The 7,603-nt window shown below is 43.3% G+C and overlaps 1 protein-coding gene across 3 annotated transcripts in view; it reads right to left on the minus strand.

The window, feature by feature from the left end:
* Klhl32 (kelch like family member 32) overlaps positions 1–7,332 on the minus strand; it is a 243,202-nt gene extending 235,870 nt beyond the window's left edge. For all 3 annotated transcript variants that reach the window (XR_004944214.1, XR_004944213.1, XM_036177988.1), the window contains exon 1: positions 6,992–7,332. The gene's annotated coding sequence lies outside the window, so the exon portion shown is untranslated. The remainder of the gene's footprint in view (positions 1–6,991) is intronic.
* Positions 7,333–7,603: the final 271 nt, after the last annotated feature.

The following is a 7,603-nucleotide window of genomic DNA, read 5'->3' on the forward strand; positions in this document are numbered from 1 at the left end:
GCCCCATTTGCAATCCTAGGTCAACAAGACCCAAATGGTGTGAGAAATGCAGGAATTTCCCCCACAACCTTTGAGGATAAGGGACTCCTGGCTGAGGGTTGGGAAAAAGCAGTAATGCAGAGAGAAGGGCAGATCCGACCAGGAAGCATTCTCCATGGGAAGAGTAATCCTGAGACTGGAAAGAAACCTTGAGGACTTCTTTGAGCTGGAATGTTTTTGACCTTTTCCTAAATTTTACATAATTCAGCCTGAAAGGAAATTTCTAGTTGTCTAGAAAATTGTCAGCAACTAGAACCTGACTCGGAGAAAGCCCAGAAGAGCTATACCCACCAGTTATTTCCGTGTTTTTAAAGATAGGGAACTGATCAAAGGCTCTTGCACTAGTGGTACCCACTGAAAAGAAAACAGACCTTCCCTCCTTTTCCCCAGGGACCAGGATGAGGCTCTAGCAGCTGCCCAACAGAGGGTCAAGTCACTTCATTATGTAGAGAGGGTGACATGTCATTAACTCCAGGATACGCCCCTTTCCCTAGGAGTTCACTGACCCAGCTACTCTCCCAAGGATAGCACTAACCCCTCAGGTTATACCATTTCTTACAGGGTGTGTGAAATTTAAGAGAATTCCACCTGAATTGGAAGAGAGCCAAGGGTAAAGGAGGCAAGCATTGGTCAAAGAAAGGAACTGGTAAGTACCGGTTTTGTGTTGGATATTTCACTGCATATTTCAGTTTGAGAGTAGCCCTGGGACATGCTTTAGAGGAGTGTTCTTTAGAATTCAATTGTTGGGAATTCAATCCTTAATGCACCTTGAGGTGGGAGCTTTGAGAGATAATCAGGATAAAATGAGATCATGAGATGAGGAGCCCCATGATTGCATTAGCAGTCATATATAACAGAAGAGACCCTGAAACTTGTGTCCTTGCTCTGCCACATCATGTGATGACCTCCCTCTGCCATGACAGGATGCAGCAGGAAGGACCTCCCTGGATTTTGGATTAGGTTGGACTTCCTAATCTCTAGAACTGTTAGTCACAGAAAGCATGATTCTTTGTACATTACCTACTCTGCTACATTCCATGATAGCAATTTAAAAAAAAAAAAAAAAAAACAGATTAGGATAACTTATAATGTAGGTGATAGAAATCCCATTATACAGGCCAAACTGAGATCCAGAAGGGACAGCACTTGATTGCCAATCTCAGAGCCGCAAAGTATCAGAGTTAGTATTCAAATCCAGGCTCCGAGACAAGGCGGCTCTGGTTGTGCCATATTCTTTCAAAAGTCAGGCTGAAATAATAAATAATACAGCTTCTTCCAAGTAATGATTTTTAAATGAGGCATCAGAATTCGTCATAAAAAAATTGCAGAATGCTTCCTCCTCCACTGCTCTCATTGTCTGTGCCATTAGCATCCAATGTGTTCCCACTGGAGCAATCAGTTAGGATGGAACTACGTATTCCATCCATATCCTGTATGCCAAATCGGTGTTCTGCCAGGGTGCAGATGAGGGAGGTGGTCCTGCTTCAAAGTTACTGGGACTGGCTCATCTAAGATAGAAAATGGAATATATTATGACTCAAATAAGTATGTAGGGGAACTTTGAGGATCTATAAAAACTGCCAAAGATTTTCTTTCTTCATTTAAAAAAAAAAAAAAAAAAAAAAAACGGTCTCCTCAGGCTAGGAATTTCAACTGTATGAAGGAGAAAGCTATTTTAGACAGATGTACATCCCCGGATGCTTTCTCCATATGTGGACCTAATGTGCTTCTAAGTCAGGTTTGTAAAACTGTTACTTTATTATATAATCTTTTAAAAGACTTCACCAAAATTTATAGTGCCATATGTCTAGACCAAGATAAATTAGATGCATCGCTGCAATGTGCCTATGAAACAGGGCAGGAATAATAATAATAATAATAATAATAATAATAATAATAATAGTAATAATAACCAGGAAAAAGATCAGCACTTCCTCCCAGTTGGTAAATCTCAGGTAATGACTTTTGGAAAGCAAGTCCAGGAATAAAGAATGGCAAGACAAGAAAAAGATGGATGAAACTAATTCTATCTGTTAATTTGAGCCATAAGGGGAAATAAGATGTTCTCTCGGGTCAATTCTGAAAACAAACTCTGCAAATTGGAAGAAATGTTGAAGTGCAGGAAGAGAGAAACCCAGCTCAAGCTATCTCCACTCTCCCTGCAAAGCCCAGCTTACTGAGAGGCTCTGTGTGACATTTGTTCAGAGTGTTTTCCTTTACTTGGCAAATGCATCTATGAAGGGAAACTGATCCCATGTGTTTATACTGACCCTTATGGGAATTAAAGTCCCTCTAGCTTAAGCTGAATTCCTGTCCCTTGTGCAAGAGTCTAGCATTAAATGACACTTTCTGTTTTATTCATCCTGCTAGCATGTGCCATCTCCCTGACAGGCAGCTCTTACAGCCATTCACGGATGCAGTGCTTAAACCAGGTGCGACTTCCACAGATTGTCGCTTATCTTTCAGGTCTCCATCAGAGCACCCTATAAAAATGATGATCCAACTAGGTATTTACTTGTCACCAAAGATTTCTTTCTAGATTTGAACAGACCTTTTCAAACGGCTCTTCTAATCCTTGTGGAAAACAGGAACAAAGAGACTAAGGTGTAACTCACATTTCTCTTCACTTGTCCCACATATGAGATGTGCCTTCATCCAAAATACATTGTACATTAAAATCCTTACCTGAAGGGCTTGGGAGAAGGGCCAGTCAGTAAGGAAGTCCTTGCTTTGCACAAGCATAAGGACCTAAATCCAGATGCTGAATACTCTTGTTTAAAAAAAAAAAAAGTCACAGCAACATTCTCACATAATCCCACTGGGGACGTGGAAACAGGAGGATCTCTGGGGCTCGCCTCGAAGCTAGCCTTTGTGAACTGATGAGTTACAAGTTCAGTAACAAACCTCATCTCAAAAAATACAGTGGGTAGAGAGTGAGAGAAAGACCTCTGACCTACATGTACACACCATACACTCTTGCACCCTTATACACACACACACACACACACACACACACACACACACACACACACACACTTTATCTGCAAAAGTACCCAAATCTGTGATTCTCCTAGAAGACGATATTAGACTTCATTATCTAATTTACCAGAATCTCTTATTCCAATGATGAAAAAACACTCTGCTTATTTCCACTGAATTCACATAAAATGTCTGTGCATACCTTCTTCTTAAATTTTACTTAGTTCATAGAAATTCCATACCAAGTGTTGGTCAAATTCACCCTGCCTCCACCAACTCCTTCCAGATCCCCCCTTCTCTATTCATCCAACTGAATATTCTCTTTTAATTTTCATTTTAAAAAAATCAAATACAGTTTGTGCCCCCAAACAGGCAGGAAAGCAATATCATGAAGAGAAATTGGGTGCCAGCCACTCGATGTAAAAATACAGTCTTAGCATAGTAGTTGATGGGCACTAACTATAGACAGCACAATGCTTGGCTCATCCCTTGCCTTCAGAGCTTTCACAGAAGTGGGTACAGTCCCCCCTGAATTGTCCTCCAACTCTGCAATGCTGTCCTGATCTCTTTCAGCAATTTGTCTTCCATCCCGGTTCCTTCTTCTTGATGCACTTGATCTAGGTCACATGTTTCTCCATCTTGCTTCCATCATCCCTTCATCTACAATTAGCTCACCATTATCAGTTCTTCCTAGCATTGTCCTCTAATTCATCTGGCAGAGCTTCTCACCTTTTAATGGGTCGAAAGGTCTGCATTTATGTGATCAAACCCAGCCATCAACTCTAGAACTCATCCCTCTCTTGTAGAAGGACTGAACTAACCTCCATAATTAGATTTTTTTTTTTTTTAAACAAAAAGTTTCTCCATGTCTGTGCTTCAGTGGAATTCTGTATGCGGGCGTGCTGATGCTGTGAATCAAGCCTTGGGCTTTAAGCATGCTAGACACTCTGTTATTAAGATACATTGCCAGCCTGGAATAGTGCAGTTCAATTGTATATTTAACACATAACTGCCTCGATTTTATAATCGTGCATATTTCTATAACCTGGACTTGGTCACTGGGAAGGTAAGGAGTGGAGCATGCAGAGAAAAGTTAATGGTTTAAAGTTTTCTTTCCATGTTTTAGTTCATATTCTTCATCTATAAAACAGAAATAAGACACTACTTTATAAAAACACTGTAAATCCAGCAGAAGACTGATGCAAAGTAGCTTGTATATAGAAGGGGGTTCAAAGGGATGCCACTGGGAGTGATGTAAACATGTGTTCGGAATCCTCAAAGAGAAGAGACGAAATCTCCAGAGGACTCAGGACTGTGTTAGAACATCCTTTGACATCTTGCCATATTCTGGGATGGGTTTTCACTAATTACTTAATGTCTTAATACAAAGTATGTCTTGAAAAACCTCCCAATGCTCCTTTTTTTAAGCAAGGTTTTATTTTACCCCTTCCTGCAATGAGAAGTACAAAAGATTGGTTCCCAGACCTCCGCACACTCAAAGTATGTGGATGCTTGTCCTTTATGCGATAGTATGAGCACAACCTATACAGACACTCTGTATAGTTTTTAAATACCTCTAGATATTTCTAGCACCTATGCAATACCAGGAAACAGCTGTTATACTGCATTGACTAGTGAACACTGACAAGGAAGGAAGTCTCACAGGTTTAGTACATACATCATTTTTTTTCCAAATAATTTTGATCTGAAATTGTTTCATGGCCCCTGTGGATACAGACAGCCACTCAGATTCAGCTGACTTTTTCTATACTTCTTAGTCCTGTATGAAGAAAAGAACAAGCCAAGGAATTTAAGACATTTCCAGCTATTAATGCCTTTATTTCACAATATTCAAAATTTTCAACATGAGAGCCCTTCATGCTCCCCGTCTTCTCTGAGGCATTGTAGGAGAGAGATGCAGGAAACCTCAGAAGCAAGCCTGGACGGGTTGACTTAAGAATGGATTCGGAAAGCTGGGTGTGGTGACTCACACCTTCGATCTCAGCACTGAGGCAGGTGTGTGAGTTCGAAGCCAGCCTGCTCTACAATAAGTTCTGGGATGCCCAGGGCTATGTAGAGAAACCCTGTCTCAAGCAAACGAACAAAAAAGAATGGATGCAAAACATTTACCAAAGACCTTAAAATGCCTGGTCACCTGGCCACTCTCATACCAAATGTACTAATTCACATCATACAACTGGAGAAGACCTCAGTAGTTAAGGACTGTGAACCGGCAGGACACAGATGGCCCAAATACATTTTTAATGTAGTCCTCACAGATTTCTTTTCTTTTTTAATTAAGGATACCTTCACATTAAAAAAAATTCCACAGACTTCTGCTTTCCTTGAAAATCTGGCACATGATTCCCACCTAGCCTTGTCCTCAATCTCAACTGGCAACCCTCCCCCTCCACCACCCCACACCCCAAAAATGTAACAGAAAAAGCTTGGATCCCAATAAGGTCTTCTCTCCACATTGGCTCTGACCTTCCTCGAGGTTGGGATCTTGGGTCCCTCAACTGTCCATTGAGAGCAATGGCCTGACTTTACGGGGACTGTGAGGATCCAGAAAGAAATGAATGGAAAGTGCTTTCCAGACCATGTCAAGTGTTTCGCATCATTATTCATTTCCTACGCTCCAGGAGTCTCATAAACCCCTTTGCCAATTATCTGTCATTATTTGGCTTCCTCTTCCTGCTGCTACTATGTCATTTGACATAGTTCATTATCTAAATTAAAGAATAGTGTATGTCTCCCTTATCCCACTTAACAAAAAGTAGAGAAAAAATGGACAGACATTAAAAGAAAGCAGAATGAATTGCTGAACGCCACTGGATCTATTATTCTATTTGTGAGGAAAGAATGAAATTAGTGCAAAGTATAATTACTCATTGCCGACATCTTCAAGTTCACCCAGTAAACATCTGAGGCAGAAAAGAAGAAAAAAAAAGAATAAGAAGAAAAACAAAAACAAAAACAAAAAACCCTAGTCAATCCAGGTGTTAGGAGCTTTTATGAGCTCAGGTTTCTGATGTCTTTCATGGGCCTCATTTGAGGAAAGCGTTCCTCAGCCATTCAGAAGAAAACAAAATTTTAACATGAGTTCTGAAAGCTGAGATTAGGGCAAAAAAATGTATATTTATCTCCATCAACACAGAGATGGAGCTCAGACTTCTAATAAATCAATTAAGCTCGAAGATGGATTTTCACAAACGGGCGGAGGTGACGAAAAACGCACTTTACGCTGCAGTGGACATAGAAAAGCTATATGTCATGAATGCCATCTACACTGCTACCTTAGAAATTCGCAAGTGCTGTTCCTGTTCTGGTCAATTTACAACAGAAGAGCTTCCTGGTGTGGGGCCACAATAAAATCGTCTGCTCTTACTGTTAATTTAATACAAGTGAGATGCAAAACCGAACTGGAAATAGAGAGAAAGGGCAGATTTTAAACTGGAGTCTGCTTTCTTTGAAGATCACCAAAACGGGAGTAAATTATAATGCAAGACACAATCCACTGAAAAACTCCTCTGATGGGCCCATTTAAAACGCATATAGTATAGTACACTGTCACTTTTTTTAAAGTTGAATGAAACCATTGTCTGAATACAAATTAACGACTGCCAAATTGCCACAAGATCCTCAATGTACATATTATTTTTAAAAAATCAAAATAAATAGGATTTAAGAGACCATTTCTTCTATGTCCCAAGGCTAATGTTTAAGCAAGTCTCCTTGGTAACCAGGAAGCATAGTGCATACTGGCTTGGGGGAGGGGGTTGCAACTCTAGGTTGGTAAAATAAGTAACCTGAGTAGTAATTGCTCCCGCTAGACGACGCCAGTAGAGGCTGCATCCCCTGAAATCGCAACTCCAGGTCTCGCCGGGTCTGGCGCATCCGCAGCCACCCACCCGCTCCCTTGGGTCTGGAGGCACTAATCCCGAACCCGTCACAAGGAGAGAGACTGGCTTACCCGATGAGGGGGAGCAGTCTGCTGGGCTTGATACCCAAGGGGGCCGGTGGACACCTGGCTCTCTGCGAGGCACAAGGGTTCTGCTTCCCCCTGGAATCTGGGCTCAAGGAAACTGCAGCAGCTCCGTCTGCCCGGCCGGGGCTGCAGCAGTGATGATCGCGCGCTCTGGAGTGTGTGGATGCGAGCCTGTGTGCGCGCTAGCCCGCGCGCTCCCGAACTCCCGCGGGGAAACTGTGTCCCCCCCACCCAGAAAGAGGAAGCCAGCCAGCCCCGCAGGTGGCGCGTGCAGCGGGACCCGCTCTACCCTCCCCTCCGCGGACCTCCAGCTGCCCCTCGCAGCCGCTCCGCCCTCCTGCCGCTGCGCGCTCCCGCCCCGCCGCGGCCGCCCGCGACACGCGCGCTCCCCGGAAGTCCCCCTCTCCGCGCTCCCGCACCTGAGCCGCCTGCCGCGGGCCACACGCACAGCCTGCAGTCCCAGCAGGCCTCCGCCGCTACAATCCCCGCTGCAGCGCCACGCAGGATCCCAGTCCCAGCACTCCTGGGGTTGGATGCTCCTGCTCCTGCAGGTGCCTCATCCGCCCACCCCTACCCCACACCCCCGGAGCAGAGTGC

The sequence above is a fragment of the Onychomys torridus genome, chromosome 2, assembly GCF_903995425.1.
Source record: "Onychomys torridus chromosome 2, mOncTor1.1, whole genome shotgun sequence".
NCBI lineage: Eukaryota > Metazoa > Chordata > Mammalia > Rodentia > Cricetidae > Onychomys > Onychomys torridus.